Source organism: Gracilinanus agilis, chromosome X (assembly GCF_016433145.1).
Source record: "Gracilinanus agilis isolate LMUSP501 chromosome X, AgileGrace, whole genome shotgun sequence".
Lineage (NCBI taxonomy): Eukaryota > Metazoa > Chordata > Mammalia > Didelphimorphia > Didelphidae > Gracilinanus > Gracilinanus agilis.
In genome coordinates, this window is record NC_058136.1 from 48,936,869 (window position 1) to 48,945,100 (window position 8,232).

Here is an 8,232-nt window from a genome sequence, read left to right on the forward strand (position 1 = left end):
CCTCTGCCTTTCTAGTAATGAACGGTGTGGGTTGGGAAGGTTGTGCCCTTAGAGAGCTCTATGTATGCCATCTCTGGCACCTGTGCAATAGGTTCACCATCACTGGAGTAGAAGAAGGCCTCTGACATGACAGGGCCAATCTCCCTTAAAGATATATAGGAGAATATAGTCAAGAATGTGGCACATGCTACAGAGGCATGGATGGATTTTGATCATTGCCAGTGAAGTCATAGAATCTTGGGACAATTTAATTATGTATCTATGACCGAGACCAAGCTGGAACAAAATAGGATACAAAGAAGAATAAGAGAAGTATCATTCATACATATACCATGAGATAAGATATGTAAAGATAACTAACACTGCAAAATAGCTGATGGTAAGTGACAAATGTGTGCTTCAGAAAGTAATTCTTTTAGCATTTTGGAGGAAAGAAAGATCCTTTAAGTTGTAGTAATTAAAAGCATCGACACAAAGAAGGTACGATTTGAGTTGGACTTTGAGGGATGGATAGGGTTCTTGTTAAGAAAGAGTAAGGAGGGGCAGCTGGGTGGCTCAGTGGAGTGAGAGCCAGGCCTAGAGACAGGAGGTCCTAGGTTCAAATCCGGCCTCAGACATTTCCCAGCTGTGTGACCCTGGGCAAGTCACTTGACCCCCATTGCCCACCCTTACCACTCTTCTGCCTTGAAACCAATACACAGTATTGACTCCAAGACAGAAGGTGAGGGTTTTAAAAAAAAGAAATAGTAAGGAGAAAAGTACTATATATATGAGAAGAATAATCTAATCAGAGACACAAAAATGAGATAATAAAAAAAAACATGTTCAGGAAGCAACAAAGAAAAGAATTGGTTTTGAGCAGAAAACAGTTGTGAAAAACAAGACTAACTAAGTCGGGTAGGTCAAGGTTTAAAAAAAATACCCTTACCTTTGTTTTAGAATTTATACTAAGTAGTCTGGGCTAGGCAATTGGGGTTAAGTGACTTACCCAGGGTCACATAGCTAGGGAAGTATGTGAAGCCAGATTTGAAGCTAGGATGTCTAAACTCTAGGCCTGGCGCTCTATTCACTGAACTACATAGCTATCCAGAGGCATATTCTTTTTTTAAACTCTTCCCTTCTGTCTTAAAATTGATGCCAAGTATAAGTTCTAAGGCAGAAGAACACTAAGGGCTGGGCAACTGGGGTTAGGTGACTTTCCCAGGGTCACCCAGCTAGGAAGTATCTGAGGTCAAATCTGAACACAGATCCTCCTGACACCAGGTCTGGCTCTCTATCCACGGAGGCACTTAGCTGGCCAAAGGAGGGTCATAATTAAGGAGAGTCCTTAATGTAAACTCAAGGACTTTGGCCTTCATCCATTAGGTAGTGAGAAGCCATTGTACTGAAGCTTTGTGAGCAGGTAAGTAAAGTGAATGAATCATCTGACTTTGGTGTGTAAAATGAATGTTTCAGGGAGAAAGGCTGGAGGCTGGCATGCTAAGCAGGTGGCCGCTGCTATAGTTCCAATGTTAGGTGATAAAGCCAAGCTTAGTAGTAACTAGGGGGCCAGAAGGAAGAATAGACAAGGCGTAGGTCTGTGGAAGGATCTGACATTCGTGCATTTTGTTTCCATTGAAACCCAAAAAGATAATAAGGAAGCTCATACTACTACTACTACTACTACTACTACTACTACTACTACTACTACTANATACTACTACTACTACTACTACTACTACTACTACTACTACTACTACTACTACTACTACTAATGATAATAATAATAATAATAATTCAGTAGCATTCATATAAGTGCTTCAAAGTTTGCAAAGCACTTAATAAATATTGTTTCATTTTATCCTGAGGACAACCCAGTAAGGGAGAAGTTATCATTATTCCTATTTTACAGATAACAAAACTGATATAAGCAGTGGTTCAGTGACTCGCCTAGAGGTACACAGCTAAGTGTCTTATATTGGATTTGAATTCAGCTCTTCCTGACTCCAAGTTTAGTGCTCTATGCTTGGGAAAAATTAACAAAGGATTAGGGGAATTACCAGAGGAAAATGTCTGACTATAATTTGGGCAACAGTGCCATGCATTTCCAAAGGAGTTTGAAGAATTCCTGGTTTGGGTTTGAACACAAAGATAAAAATACCAGAGATTCTATAACCTTGTTTGGAAACAGCCCTCAGATAACTGAGAGAGTCTGCCTAAAGATAGGGGGGTGGATTGCCTTTAAGGGAGTCCTCTAAAAGGACCTACACCTTTGTCTGCTGCTTTCTAGCCAGAGACTTCTGTCTGTTAGTGGAAGAATGCCAAAGACATAGTCCGGTGTTCTGGCCTGGCCCTTGCCCTCTCCCTGTGTGTAGAGTAGGTTAATAAACATCTCAACAATGTCCCCCACCTGTAGAGGTTTATACCTTTCAGGCCATTCTTGCCTTCTTGGTCCCAGCCAATGTCTGCAATAATCAGGTGGGGCAGGGCCAGACAGGAATTATTCTGTTCAGTTCATTTCCAGACTGACCTCTTCATCTTCTAGATGGGGACAGTGCAGCCCGGAGAGACAGGGCAGTGTGTTGGCAGAGGCCGGATTAAAAGGAGATCTCTGGAGTCCCCAGCCTGTGCTCTTTCCCATCGCCTTCCCTCTGTCTAAGGAACGTTTGAAGGATGAATGAGATATTACTGTTCTGTCAGAGCTTTTGAGAGAATGTCTCGATGCCAATCCAAGGCCCTATTAAAAATTAATTTCATTTATCCCTACTTTTGGACAAGGCCTGGCCTAATGAGTATTATGAGACACTGAATGTGGGGGGTTCTGAGGCCTGGCCCTGATGTGTGGCTGACATTTTTGAAGGGCTTGAAGATCCTCTGGTGAGATATCCTTTGAAGTGCAAATCATTGCCCTGCTGCTCTGCCTCAAGGAATATTGGCCCAGCTCTCATCCCAGAAGCCCCCAAGCCCTCCATCAGTACAGCCCCCCCCCCCATCCCATCCCATCCCATCCCATCCAGGCTGATCCAGGGAGAGGAGGTGAAGGCTGCTCTAAGCCCTCGAACAGGCGGCCCTCCACTGCCTTTCATCCCCCTTTCCTTTGTTGCAGCCCTCTGTGTGCAAACTGGGGAAGCATTTGAGCTGCCAAGTTTTCAAACTGGAAGGCTGGGTGAGTCAAAGAGTGAGTGGTGCCCTTTTGTCTTGGGCACTTTCTGTCCTCATAAATCACCCTTTTGGGCTGTTTAAGGTTAGTCTTTAGTAGCACTAGTAAATATTCCAAAAGGACCACAAACAACTTTGCATGGCTTTGGCAGCCGGTGCTGACGAGCCCCCAGAGTGTACTAAAATGGAGAATGAGCTGCCTCGAATCCTTCCATGCTTCCACTGGAAACAGTTGGCAGGGCATTCGAAGCAATTTGGGCTTGAGACGAAAGTATTTGAGGTTTTCACTCAGGCCATCACCTTCAAACACACTTAACAAAAGAAGAAATGGAGGTTCCCCCCACTCCCCCCTCCATACATACTGACCTCTACTGCTGAGCCAGTCCATGGTCTCTGAAGTGAGACCTGGAGCCCAAGTCATATCTTGCTGGCAGCCAATTTCCGAAGCTGGAAAACAGGAGAACTCGTGATGTACTGTCCCCTAAAAGCAGAGGAAGCGCTGGCCGCCAGGGCCATAGTTTCCAGGCTGCTGGCCTTCCTCTGTGCTCCCAGTGTAGTGTCGGTGCCAGTGAAGCTAACATCTTTCAGCTGTAAATGCTGCCTCTTTGCCAAAGCTTAGCAGGATTCATGTGCAAACACCATTTTGTCCCAGAATTCCAGGTATGTAGATTTAAAGTTGGAAAGAACCCCAGCTATCTCCTCTTCCTCCATCATTAACTAAGGGCGACCGAGCCTCAGAGAAATGAAAGGACTTGCCCAAGGTCAGACAAGTGGTCATTTGCAGGGTTGGGATCCAAAACAAGGTGTTCTCTTTTCTCATGTTCTCCTGCACCTACTACTTGCTTTTGAGGCAGTGGTGCATGGTGACGAGAGGGCAACCTAAAAGGACAGAGGAGTTCACTGAGTTCATGGCTTCCTCTTATGTAGCCAGTCTATGTGGCCATGAGAAAGTCATTTGCCATCTCAAGCCCCAGACAACTCTAAATATCAGAGGCGGTACCAATCTGCATCCCAAGAGTTCCCCCAAACCAATGGAAACCCACATGTGCGTCTTCACCATTTTCCGAGTACAAAGAAGGTTTATGGGCTCGTTCAACATACGACCAAAAATTGATCATCCAAAGTCACTGGTGTGCTTCCAGATGTTATAGAAGTCTATATGCGAATAGCACATGCAAGGGTCCTCCCTTCTGTGCAGGCTAATACAAACAGATTGCTTCCTCATTCAACAGATTCTTGGCAGCTTCCATGTAGTTAAGAGGCACAGGAATGTAGACACCCTAAGAGGAGCTCCAAACAACAGCCCTTCCCCCCATGGGTTGGAAGTGACTTCCTGCGCCCAAGGAAGAAGCAAATGGCCCAGCAAGCCAAGCCCCAAAGATATAATTTGGAAGTAAAATGATGTTTTCACCTGAAACTTTCTGGTACCACAATAGGATATCAAAATGTGGAACCAAAAGAGAAGAGCTTGGATTCATAAAAAGGATGGAGCAGAACCTTGACATGATTCATCTTGCTGTATTAGGAGTGAGAAAGAAACCAGTACTGGGTATCTGCAGGTAACCATTTCATGGTTAGAACACAGCCTATTTAACTTGTATAGCAGAGCATGCTGGGAAAGTTATTTTGACATTCTCCTCCATACTAAGCATGAATTTAGACACTAAAGAGATATCTATACATACATACTAAATTTATGGGGAGGAGTAGGGAGAGGAAATTGGGAATTGAATTCAATGAAAAGAATACACTTGGTTAGTAACTTTTGGGTTTGTTTTAAGAGGCTTTCCTTTCTAAGGCTAAAAACTAGGGAGGTGATTTTTTAAATTAAAAATAGTAAAACTTCCCCCCTTAACAATTCTCCTCAACATAATGAATCGAACTGTCCTATTTAGATATGAATATGTTTATGAAATGACTACAGTGGGATGAGTAGTGGCTTAGAGCTGGGAGGGATGAGCCACAGGCCCTGTCTTCATGAAACATAGAGTCTGTTAAGGTTTAATGGCACAACAGTTGACCATCATGAAAATAATATATTGTTTGATGCAGTTCAGCAGCCATTTATTAATTGGATACTATGTGCCCTGGTAGTGCGTTATTGGCTGAGGCTACAAAGAGAAAACAGGAGGCAGAGCCAAGATGTCAGCAGAACAGGAAATATAGGCACCACCCACTAATCCCCACTTTCTTTACCTTTCTCTGATCTCCCTTAGGTAACAGCCTTCTACCTTTAGACATCTCATAGCATTATACTTCACGCCTCACCAATATGCTCATCATGTAATGTTATACACTGTGATTATCTCTTATACCTTTTCCCCCTGTTAAAAGGTAAGCCCCAGGAAAGCGGGGACCAAGGCTCATCACAACTTTGTGTCTTTACCATCCCTGAACACACTACTATGTGTGATGCTTAATAAATATTTTTTAACAGATGCTTAATAAATATTTTGTACAAGTGAATGAACTGAAGAAATGAGACATTTCTTTGGCCAATGTAAATTACATTTTTACATTATAGATAGACTATTAATCATTATTTCATTTATAATGTATTATCATATATAATACCAAAATAATTTTAGGAAAGAAATGTCATTTTTGATCACTAGAGTAAACTCCTCTGGGAATAAAGGTCATTGGTATGCTTTCTATTCATTGTTTGTTTTTTCATTGAATTAATTAATTATATTTTTTGTTAGATTCAAATACTCCAGTTGTCTCCCTACCTCTCTTCCCCACCTCCCTCCATTAGAGAAGGCATCATTTGACAAAAAGATATCTGTGTATATAAAACTATGTCTTACTTATTTCTCTTCTCTGAAGGTAGATGTAATCAATATATCTGTTGCTGTATATGATGCCCTCTTGCTTCTGCTAGTTGAACATTTCATAATCTCAGATGGGTCTTTCTATGTTATCTCAAAATTAACCTGTTCATAATTTCTTGCAGCACAGTAGTATTCCACCACAGTCATATGCCACTACTTGTTTAGCCATTTCTCAATTGATGGGCATCCCTTCTGTTTCCATTTCTTTGCCACCACAAAGAAAGCTACTATAAATATTTGAGAACATATAGTTTCTTTTCCATCTTCCTTGATCACCTTAGGAAATAAATCTAATAGTGAAATTTCTAGGTCAAAAGGTATACACAGTTTAGGCACAGCTAGCTACCTCAGAGGATTGAGAGCCAGGCCTAGAGATGAGAAGTCCTGGGTTCAAAAATGACCTCAGACACTTCCTAGCTCTGTGATCCTGGGCAACTCAGTAAACCCCCATTGCCTAGCCCTAAATAATTTTCTGCCTTGACTCCACTATACAATATTGTTTCTAAGATGGAAGGTAAGGACTTAAAAAAAAGATATACACAGTTGTATAACTCTTTGGACATAATTTGGAATTGCTGCTCAAAATGGTTGGATCAGCTCAAATTTCCACTAACAGTGTATTAGTGTCCTCATTTTTTCATATCCCCTCCAATATTTGTCATTTTGCCCTTTTACTTTTATCATTTTAGCCTATTTGATATGTAAGACAATATATCAGAGTTATTTTTGATTTTTATCTCTTTAACCAATAAGGATTTAGAGCAGTTTTCATATGATTATATATAGGTTTGATTTCTTCATCCAAAATTTCTATCTGTTCAAAGCTTTTGACCATTTATCAATTGGGGAATGACTCATATTCTTATTTATTTGACAAAGTCCTCTATGTGTTTTAGAGATGAGACTTCTATCTGAGAAGCTATCTATAAAAATTTCCCCAACTTATCACTTTCCTTCTAATCTTGACTACATTAATTTTATTTGTTTAAAAAAAGCCTTTTCAATGCAATGTATTCAATATCATCTATTTTACATCTCAAAGTGCTTTCTATTTCTTGTTTATTCATAAATTCGCCTCCTATCTATAAATCTGATAGGTAATATATTCCCTTTTCTTCTAATTTGCTTATGATACCTCCCTTTATCCCCAAGTCATGTATCCATTTTGATCTTGTCTTGATAAATGATGTAAGATATTAGTCTATATCTAATTTCTGCAAGATTGCTTTCCAGTTTTCCCAATAATTTTTACCAAATGATGATTTCTTATTTCAAAAATGGGGATTGTTACTTTTGTCAATCATTTACAACTTTTTACAGTAAAAGATGTTTTGATGAGGACTTTTGACTTTTGGTTTTATTTAATGGTCATTTTAAAAATTATATTATCTTTCAACAATCAAATTGAATATCCCTTTGTAACAAATAAAAATTAAGCAAAAACAACTAACATTATGTATCTGACAATGTATGTCAAATGTGCCCTTGGACTAGTCCCTGTCTCTCTAGAGAGAAAGGAGAGTTTAACCTCACTATTCATTCTTTGACAGCATTATTGGTTTTTCCTTCACTTAGAAGTTAATTTCTTTTTGGGGATCTTTTCCTTGACCTTATTGGTTATTGATTATATTGTTCCTTTGGTTCTTTTTTTTTTAACTTTGCTTCGGTTCATGCTAATCTCCCAATGTTTCTCTGAATTCCTTATATTCATAATTCCTTACTACTCACTAATGTTATAGTTTTCAACCATAATTTGTTCTAAACTTTTTCAATAAAAGAGATCTATCCCCCCCCCCCCCATTTTAGTTACTAAAAATACACTGCTATGAAAGTTTTTGTCATTTCTGGTTTTGTCCTCCTCAGGGTCTGTGGGGCAAAGGATTTGAAGTTTTCTTGTCCTATTCTGACTGTCTTCCAGAATGACTGGACCCATTTATAACTCCAAGACTATGTTAGTACAATCATTGGATTCCTAAGGAGAGAGATATCTTATTTTGATTAATAATTATATTATTAGCTGTCTTATCTTTGATAGTCACAGTGTTATTTCTCTAAAATTAATCATACATGGATCCCATTTTTCCTCCATCTGTTTTAATCTATATCACCACTGTTCTAGCTATTTGTCATATGATAAAAATTCTGTGCTGCAATTTCAAAGTCCCCAAAACTGAATGTATTCTCATCTCCATTTCTCTTTGGAAGAGTTTCCTCACCTCTTTTGGGAAGTCATTTCCAAAAAAAGAGGCTTATACAGCAC